The sequence below is a fragment of the Macaca thibetana genome, chromosome 14 (genome assembly GCF_024542745.1).
Source record: "Macaca thibetana thibetana isolate TM-01 chromosome 14, ASM2454274v1, whole genome shotgun sequence".
Taxonomy (NCBI): Eukaryota; Metazoa; Chordata; class Mammalia; order Primates; family Cercopithecidae; genus Macaca; species Macaca thibetana.
This window is the reverse complement of record NC_065591.1, coordinates 116,812,913-116,827,457: the sequence shown is the minus strand read 5'-3', so window position 1 is coordinate 116,827,457 and position 14,545 is coordinate 116,812,913. Positions and strand designations below refer to the sequence as shown.

Genomic DNA, 14,545 nt, shown 5'->3' with positions numbered 1-14,545 from the left:
CCTGCATATCCTATTAAGCAGGACTTTCCTCAGCCTTGGTTTAGTATGGTCACCGGAATGTGTGGGTGCGGGAAGAGCTGTCAGAGCCAAATGGGCTACCTGCCTCTTTGGCTGGTAGAAGACAGAGGCCAAGGGTGACTTGTGTATGGGAGGGCGGGGGTTGGGGGACTTGCTGGTGAAGCTGGGATGGAAGCAGCACCTCCAGATTCCCAGCTCTGGGTCTGCTCCACTGTTCCCCCCACCTTTTCCCCATCACCAGTAAGCAGGCGAGCTGTCCCCATGAAGCCTCAAGACTTCCTCTTGAACTAGGATGTGGTGCCATAAGTGGAGATAGCCCAGCTGTGCCACCCAAGAAACAGAATGCCCAGAGAGCTGTTGTGCTACAGTAGATGCTCTGAAATATTTAGATCTAGAAGCCACAGGCTAGTTGCCTGATACGGGGCTGTCCACTGTAGGGTAGGAGGTTGCTAAGAGCCTCTGTGGAGTGCAGGACGCGTTCTTCTCCTGGGTGGAGGGCACTGTTGGTCTAGAAACCTTTGTGAGCACAGCACTCATACCTCTCCCTCGAGCACCCGGGGCTTCATCCTTTTCCAGCCTGGCCCTTCCCAGGCTCTTCCAAAATGTTCACAGACCTGAATTCTGTGGGAATTTGAGAGTGCTTTGGAGCTGCTATCAACTAAAGGGGCTGGCCTCCAGGGTCGTGTGTGTGTGTGTGTGTGTGTGTGTGTGTGTGATTCATTTGGTTCTTTCTCAGGAAAGGGAAGTAAGAGCTACTCTGACCTGACCTGAGTCTCCAAGGTACCAAGTACACTTTGACCTTCTGCAAAAAGCACTGGAAATGCGTGTTTCACTCAATAGATGTCTACCAACTACCAACTCTGTGCAGAGAGCTGAGTGAGGAGTGTGGTGAGACAGATGAATGAGGCAAGGTCTTCTCTCCAAGGAGCATGGCTAGGAGAGGGGGGTCATGGTCCTACAGGAGGAGGAAAGTGAGGTGGAGGTGGGTGGAGAAGGCACAGGGAGGGATGGTTCCCCCAGTGCTAAAAACGCCAACTGCGGGCTGGTTCCATCGGCCTCACTGCCTGTTGCTCGCCCCCACCTGGACGGACCACCAGGATATCTTCACAACAGCACGCAGCGCCTCGCCCATCTCACACGCCACTAGTCCCTGAGATCCAATTTCCTTTTGCAAGGGGACGCAGGAGGGGGCCTTGGGGGAGCCTCTCTCTTCAGGCAGGGGAACCAAGGCCTCTGTTCACAGCTGGATTTTTGTCTGCGTGGTGGTCGGCATCCCAGAGAGCCAAGAGCAGAGTGAGGGTTGCAGAGGGAAAAAGGTGTGTGTGTGTGTGGGGGAGATACAGACTCTTTGAGACATCAGAAGGAAGTTCCAGAATTAAGACTTTTGAGATATTAAAGTGGGTGGAGTTTCTCTTTTTTGGACCCTGACAAAATAAAGGAAATAGGAATGTTTCAGGGGACTATGAAACATAGCCTTCCCTGGAACTCTGGCAGAGAAGGCAACTTTGGATAGGGCCCAAGGACCAGGATGGTGGGATCTCAGAGCACGGATCACAGATGCTCACCGGCAGGGGAAACTCGTGAAGGGCTATAGCACTGTAGTGCCTGCAGCCTCCAGAAGAGGGAGCCTGGGGGCAGAGTCAGCGTGGGAGCCGCCTCAGGAAGGAGGGCTTTCTCCCCTCTTAGGGGCAACTAGTTCTCTTTAACCTCCGGCTTGGGTCTTTTGGTAACCTCATTCCATGGATTAGAAAGTCATAATGAAGGCAAAACAAAGGAAGCTCAACGAGGGGGCATAGGCTACAGAGAGGCGCCTTTCATTCACATTCTTTTGTTCACCGTCCAATGAATGGAAGGCAGGGTCATTTCAGAGGCGCTGTCCCTAGAAACATTGGTAGCAGCAGGAGGGCTGCCGTGTCTGGGGGTAAGGAGGGCTGGCTAAGAGTGGTCTGCACCCAGAGACAACCACCTGTGAGGCTGAGAGGAGACTGTTCAGTCCTGAGCCCACCAGGCTGTGGAGCAGGGCCAGACCCGCCTAGGAAGAAGACACAGGAATAATATTCTGAAGACCCAGATGGCCCTGGACCCTCCCCCTCCTTGGGGTCACCATAGGCCACTAGGCCACTGCCCCATTACCCTCTGGGGGCTTCTCCTGCAAGAGAACAGGAGGCCTTTTCAACAGAGGCTTAAGTTTCCTTCTCTGCTCGCTCAGGCACAGAAGCCTCTGGCAACTTGACACTCCGGGAGCTCAGCTGCGGGAGGACCCTGCACCCATGTCCGGAAGCTGGCTCTTTGCCTCACACCTCTCCACCCACACATGCACTTCCCCGGTTCCTGAGAAGCCACGTGCAACCATCCTGGAGAGGAATTTGGGGATCTGACTCGCCTTATCTGGGACTTGGCTGGGACTTTGCAGTGGGGTGTGGGGGAACTCCTTGAGCCACAGCAGGGGTCCTGGCCCTTTGGGGGAAGCCTGCCTTTTTTGCATTTTTTTTGGGAGAGGGAGAGGAGCAGCAGGCCTGAGCCCCTGCAAACCCACCTCTGGGCTTCAGAGCTTTTGTCACGGACTCTGAGAGGCTGCTTGGCCCTGTCCAGAGGCCCCAGTGCTCTGTCACAAGACACCTGGGCATTCAAGGGGGGCACAGGCAAGACTGCAAATGGAGGCCAGACAGGAGCGTCTCCCACGGAGAGATTTCCCATCGTGAACAGGCTCATGGGGAAAGGTTGCTTTTTGATTTGTTTTGTTCAGTGCTGAAAACCTTTATGATAAGACATCTAGGAGGGAAAAATTCTAACGCAACACTCGACCCCACAATGTTAACCAAGAAGAAATCATTTGTGTCTCTGATATCATCAGAAGAAACTAAAATGCCATGTTAGAGAGCCCAGGAGCCGGCGAGGCAGGGTCAGTGGATGCAGAGTCATAAAAGCACACCCCTTTAGGAAATGGGATGGGCAATCCTGGGCACCCGCCTCCCTCAGCCTCCTCAACCCACTCCCCCCACAGCCCTGTACCACCAGGCCGGCAGTCTGGAGCCCCAAATCCAGTGTGTTGACAAACAGGCTCAGAAAAAAATACCAAGCTCATTAGGAAGGAGCTCATTAGGACTTGTTGACATGAAACCCATTAGACCAATTAACATTCCATTAACGGCCTGGGGCACCAAGGGGTTAATGCTGCTGGGCAGTAATTGGGCCAGGGTGCCGGGGTTGGGGGCTCAGGGCCTTAAGGATGAGACACAAAGTCTAATTGGGAACTCTCTGGCCAGCTGGCCTGACAGCATTTGTTCCTGGCCCCTGACCCTAGCTGAGACAAATTGATGGGGGAGAGGGGAAGTAGGGCCAGCTCACTTGGCGCCTCACTGTCCCACCCACCTGCCCCAAACTGGAGACTGGGCCCATGGTTGGCACAAAGACAAGGGGAGGGACACTCCCACCCTCCTGGAATCTGACAGTCCTGTTTTCTTCCTTCACGCCCTTCCCCCCACTCCCTCTGGTCAAGTTTCTTTCTCAGCCCCGGGAAAGTGAGTCCCTTCTCTCCAGAAACTGCTTTTCAGCGATGTTACCCTCTTAGAAGAACTCTTTAAAGATGCTGGAATCTTTCAGGCCCAGAGCCTCGTTCATCTGAAGAGTGCTGGAGTTCAGAGAGAGGGATGGAGGGGATGGTGGCCCTGGGTCCACCTGCCTTCTGGCCCCTGACTTCCTCCCCTCTTTCCTCCCTTCCTCCCTTCCTTCCCCCCTTCCTTCCTCCCTTCCTGTCCCTTCTTCCCTCCTTCCCTTTCTTCTTCCCTTCCCCTCCCTCCCTCCCTCCCTCCCTCCCTCCCTCCCTCCCTCCCTCCGTCCCTCCCTCCCTTCCTTCCTCCCTTCCTTCCTTCCATAGCAGCTAAGAGGCACTCCTGAGGCCCCCTAGGAATGCTTCTGGTCTGTCCTCTGACACACACAAGCAGCGTGTTCATGATTTTCCTTCCCTTGAGACAAGTAGGGGCTGTGGAAGTCCCATCCCCTGTCTGGGTCTCAATTTCCCCATCTGTAAACTTTGGGATTGGATGAGGGAATTCACAGGGCCACCCCTCAGCTCTCAGTTCCCATGATCTAAGCCTGGGCTTGGGGCAAAAAAGTCTGGATTCCACATCCAGTGGAATCTACCACTTATTCTGTAGCCAGTACAAGTCACTTTCCCTCTCAGACTGCAAAATGAAGGGATTTCCCCAGAATATTCGGGAAGCCTTTGCCCAGGATTTGCACTGCACATATTCTTGTTGAATGGAACGGAAAGAGTTGGATTGTAGCTTCTTTCTAAAGGCCAGCCAGTGCCTGACTTCTCTTCCTCCCATCTAGTTGGAGAGTGGAAAGGAGGCCCCTGAGACCAGCGAGCCAGGAGCTGTCATTCCCTTCAGTCCAGACGCCCCCAGGTTACCCCTCCACCCCCACCCCAGGCTGTCCCCTCTGAGCAACTGCCCAGGCCTGGGTTCTGACGTCTAGACAGATTTGCAGGAGGCTGAAATAACACAGTGAACTCAGCAGGAGGGACCGAAAAGCTGCATTAGTAACCTGGCTGGCTTCAACATCTCCCTCTGGGGCAGCCTTCTCAACCCTGGCGCAATCCGTCTCTTCTCCCTCAGCCCCAGCCCTGCGTCCAAAATGATCTTCCCTGGCCCAGCTCCCTTCCCAGAAGTGGCCTGTAGGTGGCGTCGCAGGGCCCTGCTTTAATTGCATTATATAATATAACCTGTTTACTAAATCATGTAATCAGTCGCCTTAGGATTTGCAGCTTGGGATATGTATGGAGAATTGGACTTTGAGTCAAATTTAAAAACAAATAAAAATGAGAGGCAGCTGTTGCTGATAGTGTGATATTCATCTTTTGGAAACAAATTCACCCCAGTGCTATAAATTATGCCTGGAAAAAAAAAAAGTGTTGCTGGTGGAATGGAGTTGGCTAGGTCTCCTCTGCTGGCAACTCACAGCGATGAATCTTGAAATAACGGTGTCAACCTGTCACTGATTTCATGTGACTCTGTGGATTTATCTAAAGAAGCGAAGGCGTGTGGGTGCACGCGAGCACACACACAGAGAAACACACACACACACCAGGTTTCTCTGCAAAAACCAGTAAGGGCTAGAAGTGACAAGCTGGAGGCGGGGTGTCTGCTGGAGCTCGGTGGTCCCTGAGGCTTGGTGGATGGATTTGGCACCGAGAACTGAGCAGTGACAAGGGTGAGGTCAATTTGTGGTGGCAGAGGAGGACAGAAGGAAGAGAGAGGACACACCATGGGCTGGGAAGCTTGACCATGTGAGCAGGGGTTTGTCACCTCCAAATCAGTTGTCGTATTGAAATGTTTCAAAAGAGGGAGAAGTGGAGGCTCCTGGAGGGGAGGATTAAGGAATTTGGAAAGAGGAGCAAGCTCCCCAGTGCCTGCCCCACCTCACAGCACGGCAAACACCCTCGCCTGCCTCTTCAACCCAGGGGCAGTGGGCGCTGAGAGGAAGCTGGGGACCCTGAGGATTCAGACAGCAGGAATGTGGGGCTGAGTGGGTGCTGCTTTCTCCCTGTCTTTCTGATCTTGGGCTGATGGGGCGACATGGAGATCCTCCAGTCTGATGAGGTCAGTCTCGGAGTGGGGCCTGGGAACCAGGGAGACAGGTTGTGCCTATCTGTTACTGAAGGAGGGACAGGTGCAGAGGAACTGAGTGGGATTTGCACTCAGGTCTGACATTCTTGTTCTTCAGGCCTTAGTGTCCTGAAGGCCAGCTAAGAGGTCAAAAATAAGCTGCAACTCCACAATGACCCAGGTCCCAGGGCACACTGCACCCGGCACAGAGCCCAAGTCCTTGCAGAATGTCACAGCCAGAACACCTGCTTCCCTGCTGCCCCTCCAGGTCCTCCTTGGAATACTCAGCGGGGAGGCAGAGATGACAACCCAGACAAGCAGACGCTCTGGCCACCCATAGCTCTCTGCACTAATTGTCATTTGCCACCCTTCTGGGAAGCCAACTTGGGAGGTGGTGCCAGGTCATGCCCTAATATCACAATGCTGGTGTCCGGGGAACAGAGTGGGGACAGAGCGGAAGCCAGCATGAGCTTTGGCTAGGACTGCCTGCTTCTGACTCTCTGAGAGATGTGCAAATCTCTCTCTCTCTCAATCCTCCTTCAGCCCTTAAATGCCACATGGAGTGAATGCGCTTTGGAAAAGGTAAGAGCCTTCTGTGAGACCAGAGAACCCAGAGACCCTTCCCCCAACCCCCAGTTTCCATCCCAAGGAGCGTGGCCTCCCCATAAATGGCCTGTGGTCCTATTTCCAAGGGCCTCAACCTCCTCTCCCTTCTCCACTCCCAAGACCATTTTATTGTTTGTTCTTTATTTGGAGTAACAGTATGTCCCCAATGTGGTCGGGCCAACCTATGCACTCACTGACCCCAGCCTAGAGATGAGCAGAAGCTTACATTAGAGACCCACCCTGGAGGAGAGGACACCGGGTCCCTCTGTGTCCACGGTTCACTATGGGGAGGATTAGTGGGCACACAAGCAGCATGACAAAGCAGTGTTTGGGGACAGGCCCCAGCACTGGGTCCATCACCCTCCTCAGCCGTTCCCTCCTCCATGGACAGGACTTGCCTTCCTTGAACTCCAGCCAGACCAGGTTTCCCAGATAGGAGCCCCACCGTCCTGCCCTTTGCTGATGGCCATGCCGCTCTGACTCACACAGAAGCCAGAGTTCCAGGCCTGCAGCCTCTCCTCCTCGAGTCCCCAGTTCAGCTATTTTTTTAACTGGGCTTCACAACACGGAGCAGGGGAGTCAGAGGAGCAACACCCGCCCTGCTGGGGCGCCCTCTTCCTGGTCTTGCTCCTGCCTCTCCACACCGCCCTCCCTGCCTCGCTGTCACACCTTTTCTGGCTTCAAAAAGCCGCTGATATATTTTACAAACTGAAACAGCAATTTAATTCCCCCTGATAGCGGCAATTGTCCATTAGATCTTCCTACCGAGGAGCTTAACAATAATTCCTTTCATCCAACTGCTTGCTTCTTCTTGATCTGAGAATCAATCCCATAAATAGCAGGCAAGAGTTCTCACATTACTCTCCCCTCCAGCTTTTAGCATTTTGATGAAGATTCTCATCTCCTCTTTAAGCACTTTACAACTTGGCAATTTTTCCCCCTTTGGTTCCTTTAAACAAAATAAAACAAAAAACAGAAAAAAGAAAAAAAAAGCATGCCGGCTGGAAGGGGGAGCACAGCCCTTGCATTCTGCTCACGGAAGTGGCGTGTGCCTTTCCTACCTGGAGGCAGGGGAATGGCAGCAATGGCCTCCAGTGGGTCCTGTCTGCTGAAAAGTGGGTGCTGCTCTGCCCCAGAGGGCCATCTAGTGTGTCCCCAAACTTCACACTCACCACACCTGGGTCCTGCTTTTGCCAGTGGTGCTCAACTTAGTCTCCCATTCCAGGAGCCCCTCCCCCTATTGTTCGCCCCAGGAATGGAGGCAGGAGGGAGGCCACAGCTGCTGCCCTGGGGTGTTCTGAGCCAGCTCCCGCCCCCAGCCTGCGGCCCCCTTGGAACCTTCTAACCTAGAGAGGGGATTCTGCCCTTTTTTTTTTTTTTTTTTCTCTCCAGCCCTCTTCATCTCTAGCCAAACAACAAGAGTGGGAGAGGTGGGGAGGCCCAGGGAAAGGAGAGAGCTTGAGGCCTTTTATTCAATTATTTCTTTTTTTTTCAACATGCAAGCACCTCCAGGGATCGGGACAGTGGAGAGCCCTCCAGCTCCTCCACGGTGGTGGCTGGGGTGGAGTGTTGGGGCACCTGGGAGCCCTGGCCCGCCCCTCCCCCAGAGCCACTATCATGTACTCTCTGGTCTGCACATACACACAGAGAAACATATCTAAAAATGAACCTGGGGACTGAAGTCCCCCTTGACAAACCTGATTCCCAGGTTTATTATTATTTGTCAAGAGCTGACAGCAGCCGCTGCTCAGGAACCGAGCTGAGAAAACAACACAGGCCGGGCCCCTGAGGCCCACAACTCAACAGAGACAGACAAACAGCTCCAGCGCTGGGATCCCAGGTGGAAGAGCACAGAGCCACCTCCCGAGGCCCTCCTGGGCTCCCTCCCTTTCATAAGTCTCTCCTCTCTGAGGCAGTCAGGAGGGCGCTGACACTCCCTGGGAATGGCGGGGTGGGGGAGGAAAGCAGGCGTGGGGACCATGTAAGGTGTGGGCAGGGTGGCCAGAGTGGGGGGCTGCTGGGGGAAGGAGGGCATGGAGGCGAGGGATGCTGAAGCCTATGCATTCCACCCCTGGTGCAACCTCCGATTCTCCTGGAGCCAGAGGAGCTAAGAGGGGCGGCCAGGCCGCTTTTCTCTCTGAGGACTGCACCGTATCCTCTGGCTAGATGACACCTTGTTCCAATTTGTAAAACTTGCCTTTAGGGAAAAAAAAAAGTCAAGAGTCAGGGTTGTGGAAGCAAGTGGCTTTGTGCATTCAACTGATCATTGAAAATCCACTCATTCCTGAGACTCCCGTACCCAGCCAGCGTGTGTCCTTCCTGTGCCTTCGTGGTGGCCCAGGCAGAGCTCACAAGAAACAAGAGCTCTAAATAGAGCCCACGGCAACGGGATCGGCCAGAGGAGGAAAGGCTGCCCAGCCAGGCTGCTGCACCCTTGGTCCTCGCCACCCCCTTGGAAGGAGGGTGGGTACACTGGCTCTGTGCTCCTGAGCTGCGGAAAGCCAGCCCTGGGGAAGGGAAGATGACAGCCATGATGCGAGAGAAAGTGGCACGGCCACCCAGACTCACATCCCAGCAGACACTCCCTCCATTGCCCAACCTAAGATGCTCTCGTGCCTCTTGCTGTGTTTCTCGTCCACCAGCAAGGTGGGTTCTGTATTTCACAGCCGTGCCTTCCCTTCATCGACCCTTGGCTCCAAAGCCTACTGTTCCATGAAGACTTCCTTTCCTTTCCACTCCAGGACTACACGTGGGAAATCATGGCAGGAATGATCATCATGCGTGTTTCTGTGTTACGGAAAATCTGCTCCTCACCCGCATGTCCCATCTTGCCCACTGGCCCCTGTTCCCCCAGCAGACAAGATCATGGCTCTGCCTTGCATGTTCACTGGGGGAAAAGGGGCAGCCTATGCAATATGACTCCACGAAGTCTACCTCCTTATGGAGCTTCAATATATATACATGGTTATAGTTTAATTTCTTTGGCTTAACCCTTTTCTTTTTCTTTCCTTTTTTTTGAGACGGAATCTTGCTCTGTCGCCAAGCTGGGGTGCAGTGGCGCGATCTCAGCTCACTGCAACCTCTGCCTCCCAGGTTCAAGTGATTCTCCTGCCCCAGCCTCCCGAATAGCTGGGACTACAGGCGTGCACCACCACACCCAGCTAATTTTTGTATTTTTAGTAGAGACAGTTTCACCATGTTGGCCAGGATGGTCTCGGTCTCTTGATGTGATCCACTTGCCTCGGCCTCCCCAAGTGCTGGGATTACAGACATTAGTCACTGTGCCTGGCAGGCTTACTTTTTTTTTTTTTTTTGAGATGGAGTCTTGTACTATTGCCCAGGCTGGAGTGCAGTGGCATGATCTTGGCTCACTGCAACCTCTGCCTCCTGTGTTCAAGCGATTCTCCTGCCTCAGCCTCCCAAGTAGCTGGGACTACAGGCGCCCACCACCACGACGGGCTAATTTTTGTATTTTTAGTAGAGGTGGGGTTTCACCATATTGGCCAGGCTGGTCTCGAACTCCTGACCTTGTGATCCACCCACCTCAGCCTCCCAAAGTGCTGGTATTACAGGCATGAGCCACCGGGCCTGACCTGGCTTGCTCTTAAAATGTAAAACAAGCCAATCCAAGAAGCATAACCCTTTAAGTCCCAGCAGCCATTTACACAGCAGTGAGAATAAGTTTGTTAGTTCCTGGAGCCAATTAGGATATAAGTGAGACAATAATATAGAATTAATAACAACTGCCACTTATTGAGCCCTCCCTGTGCCCCAGGCATGACACTAACAGCAGATACGGATCACCTGGTCTCTTTTTCTTAACAACCAGATGGTGTTGGCATTACGGTTGTTCCCATTCGTGGGTGAGCAAACTGGGGCTTTGAGAAAGTTTCCAGATGTTACACACAGTCTGATCCCAGAGTCTGCAGGGTTAACTGGAAGTCTCAGGGTGAGGGCAGGAAATAGCAGGGAAGGACTGAGACTCCTAGAAACTGGCGAAGTCAGAAAAGGTGAGGCTGACTGTAAAACCAAGCTGCCAGTTTAGAGTTGGGCCCCCGAATACTGGCTATCCTTCGACTTTCCTAGGCCCTGACTTTCCAAGCATCATGCTATACTGACACCACTAAACGTCTTCTGTGTTGCCGAGCCTGGGCTTTTGTACATCAGTTAATGGACACACACTCTGTGCCTTCCCACGGTGGGGAAGTTCTTCCCGTCAGTCCTGCCATCCTGCTCCAGCAGTATGTGTACACATTTTGTTAAATATTTCATTGCGTTTCGCTCTTATTATTTTATAAAAATGAGCGGGAGATGGAAAAATGGAAGTGCTGATCCCAGCAATAAGAAGTAGGGATCTCGTAAACATGATACGACTGAGACAAAGATGGAAAACGTTAAGCGAGCTGAAAGCGGCAAATCTTGAGTCTTCATCGTGGACTCATTGGACTGTGTGTTCAATTAGGAGGAGAAGGAACAAAATTAAAGAACATGAAATGATGGAAATATATGGCTGAAGACTGCATCTCAAAGGCGATGTATAATTGGAATCTGATCATGTGTCGTGACTGTCTGGGAGCAGAGCTCCGGGAACGCACGGGGTGTGTTCGAAAGCCAGGCTGCCTGTGCCTCACCCTGCTCTTGGCGGCTCTGGGGCCAGGGCTCTGAATCACATTGACTGGGATTCCGTCAGTGTCTCTGTCTTGTCATACTGGACTGAGGGGCCCTGCTGGGGCCCAGGAGGAGTGAAGTGGAGTAGAAGGGGGCATGCAGTCAGCCTGCTCTCTGTGACGGTCTCTACTTGGCCTTTCCCCACACACCCTTGGCTTTCCAGGGACCACCCACAGCTGTAAAGAAGTCCCTGTTCTGGAATGAAATCTGTCCATGACGCACAGGCTAAGAGGCAGCTGGCTGTATCTTGGGTTAGCGTGTCCAGTGGAGCAGTATTCGTTTTTTCAAGTCAGGGCACCCCAGCATCAGGGGGCATCCCCTCTCTTGTCATATCTTCCTGAGTCCAAGATTTATCATTGTGCCACAGAAGTCCCCCTTCCAGTTCACTTCAGAGTCTTCTGCTCTCAGCCCAGAGAGATTCCAGGCAGCAGTCTGAATGGGCAGCCGGTGAGCCAGCAGCAGCGTTATTACCCACATCCTCTGAGACAGGCAGCTATTAAACAGAAGTGCAAGGATGGAGCTGTGTTCTACCTCCCACTGGCTCAGGCTGTTCTCTGCCAGGGCCTGTCCCCTTCAACCTCCAGCCTTGGAAAGGGGCTGTGGTTCTCTGGCTCCTAACAGGGAAAACTTTAGTCATGTGCTGGCCCTTTCCACTGCCCTCAGACACACAGGAGGAGTGTTTCGTATTAGCATCGGAGTCTTTGAATACTAGAAATGGGTCTGAAAACTATAACTCACAGTGAAGCTGAATTCCGACTTTTGCAATGCAACCCATTTCCTATCATTATGGTCTGGGTGGAAAGGAAGAGTCCGGCCTTTGGCACAGAATCTTCGTAGTCTCGATGTTCAAGATCATGCCTTCGCTTTGCCCTCTTCTTTCTCCAGTGAGATGGACACCATCTCTCATGCTAGGGCAAGGACCAGGGGGTGGAAGAAGAGGAGGAGAAGAAGGCAATTTTGCACAATGGACTCTGGCCCTCGGGGACCAATTAGGATGCTTAGAACAGTGACTAATCCTCTGGGATCTGAGCATTTGTTAGTCTGGCTCTTCCAGGGTCGAGCCCGTCCAGGGAAAAGGAAGAAAGTGTCTGTACTTCCAGATCAGGAGTTCTGTCCAGAGCAGGTTGATCTGAGCAGGCAGGGTGCTGCATGTGAGATGTCTGCTCCCAGAGCCAGGCTCTGGGATGGGAAGGAGAAGTAAACGGGGCTACTCCTCTAAGATGACTCCCCAAGGGCACAAGTTTGCCTGGGGCTGGGGACGATCCCTGCTGCTGTCTCAGGTGAGAGGCTTTGCTTTGTGGCACTGGGAAGAGCAGTCTGCTGCCTCTTTGTCCTGCAGTTCATAAACGTGAGAAAAAGAGCTCACTTAATGAGGCACTGCCACGGTCAGGGATGATTTCCCCAGCAGAAGCTGTGTGCGCGTGAGCTGGAGAAGTGTGGGGAGTAGGGGAGATGGGCAGAGGGAGACAGGGAGGTGAAGAAGCCCATTTCAGAATGATGGGGAAGGTCAGGCAGAGAGTTCCCCAAGGGGGACAGAGAGCGGATGCTGGGGAGATGGAGGGTCCAAAGGAGCTGTCCACAGTGAGAAGCTGGCTGCTGCGGCTGCCCTGAAACCCAGCCTCAGCCTTTTCTTCACTCCTCAGGAAATGAACACTTCTTCTCCAGTTCCAGAAGCAGTGGGAACTCCAGGCATTAGAGCAGATTGTCAGATGACCAACAGAGCTGGAAGGGTCCTAAGTCATCATGAGGTCTGACTTCTTCCCCAGACAAATAAGGAAAATTGCCCGAGTCCATACAGCAAGTTGGAGACAGGGCCCTAATTAGAACCCAGGTCCCAAGTAGCAAATCCAGGCCTCATTTATTGAGCACCTATTCTGTGTTGGGCACTGTGCAGGACAATGGACATCCCAGAAGGAGAAAATAGAGACGACAAAGGAAAAGATATGAAAATGTAGCAAAATGGAGATTTCCCTGTGCTGAAGCAGACAGGTGACTTCAGACTTAAAAGATTCCAGCACTAAGAAAGGAGAATACAAAGCAAACCTCAAGCCCCAACACATGGTGGTGAAATAGGAACTTTAATGGGAAAAGAAGAGAGAACCACACATTCCCATGGATCCTCATTGCACGATCAGAAACAAGGAGACGGTGCAGCCATGTCAGCAAGTTCTAGGAGAAAAAGGTTTTGAACCTGGGATTCTGAGCGCAGTACAATTATCAGTCAAGTGTGAAGACAAATGCCAGTGTTGGACATGTGAGAACTCAGAGTTTATTTCCCACTCACTGATATAAAAAATGACTGGAGGTTGTAGCCCAGCAAACGAAGAAATCTGAAGAGGTGGAGAACACCGAACAAGAAAGAGCAGCTGCTCAGGGCACCAGTCATGGCACCACAGGGCTCAGAAGGTTCTTCCACAGCAGCCACGGGCCACTCACACTGCTTAGTTCTGCAGTTGAATGACATTGCCATGCCCACAGTGGTTTTAATGCTTTTAAACAGATTTCCATCTTATAATCACCTATAGAATACAGAGGTAAACTATAGCAATGTAACAGAGTATAAATCTTCTAAATCTTACCAAGGTAAAAATCATAGATAATTTATTATTATGCAAAATATAATACATAGTACTATATATAGTATGTTATATACAGTATGAAAGTATATGGCATACTATAGATCGTATATATTATACAATATATAATTATATATAGTACGTAGCATACATATGTATTATAGTACATAGCACATAATATACTACATATGATTATATATGCTAATATATAATATTCCATACTTATATAATGTATATTATAATATACTATTTATATGTGATTTAAAAATACTGCATATATTATGTAGTATACCATATAATATAGTGTATAGTATTATATATTATATATCATGTAGTATACAGTATTATGTATGATATATGCTATATACTATATTATATAGAGAATATACTACAGAGTATTGTATATTATTTAGTATTATATATAATATGTAGTGCTACACAGTATAATACATAATCTCTATAGTATATATAATGCTATATGGTATGTGTTATTTAGTATATTACTATTATTTTACATTATTAAGATTTAGAAGATTTATACTTATTAATATATAGTATATGTTATATATGGTATATATATGTTATATAGCATATTCAATGCTATGAACTAAAAATAGATAATATCAAATGTAATTTGATAAAAACTTATCGAACTAACACAAATTGGAGGGGGAGGATGTGTGCTAATTTCCTCAACTTTCATAGCAGACAGTTAATGAATAAATAGATAAACAGAGAAAAAAAGGACTTAAGCATAGTATCTGATATAATAAGTGTTCAGCCATCAAATCACTAAAGGCGGAAGCTGTTGTGGTTGACTTTGGATCATGAGCCTTGTGGGGAGAGGTGAGGGTAGGAAGGGAGAGTTTTCATTTGGTATCTTTTACGCTGTTTGCTTTTTCCTCACACATACTTCTAATTTAAAAAATAACTACAATAAATAAATAATTATACATCTATGTAACAGAAAACTATGCAGCAGTTAAAAGTAATGGAGTAGATCTATTTGTTTTGACCCAGAAAGCTATCAATCATATAACCTATGTTAAAAAAGCAAGTTTTTAGAAC

General features: G+C 50.5%; 2 protein-coding genes across 8 annotated transcripts in view; one reads left to right on the top strand and one right to left on the bottom strand.

Annotated features, from left to right (window-relative positions):
• HEPACAM (hepatic and glial cell adhesion molecule) overlaps positions 1-14,545 on the top strand; it is a 543,784-nt gene that overhangs the window by 96,422 nt on the left and 432,817 nt on the right. The gene's annotated exons all lie outside the window — the stretch shown is intronic.
• The window catches only part of PKNOX2 (PBX/knotted 1 homeobox 2), a 329,979-nt gene that overhangs the window by 82,332 nt on the left and 233,102 nt on the right, over positions 1-14,545 (bottom strand). The gene's annotated exons all lie outside the window — the stretch shown is intronic.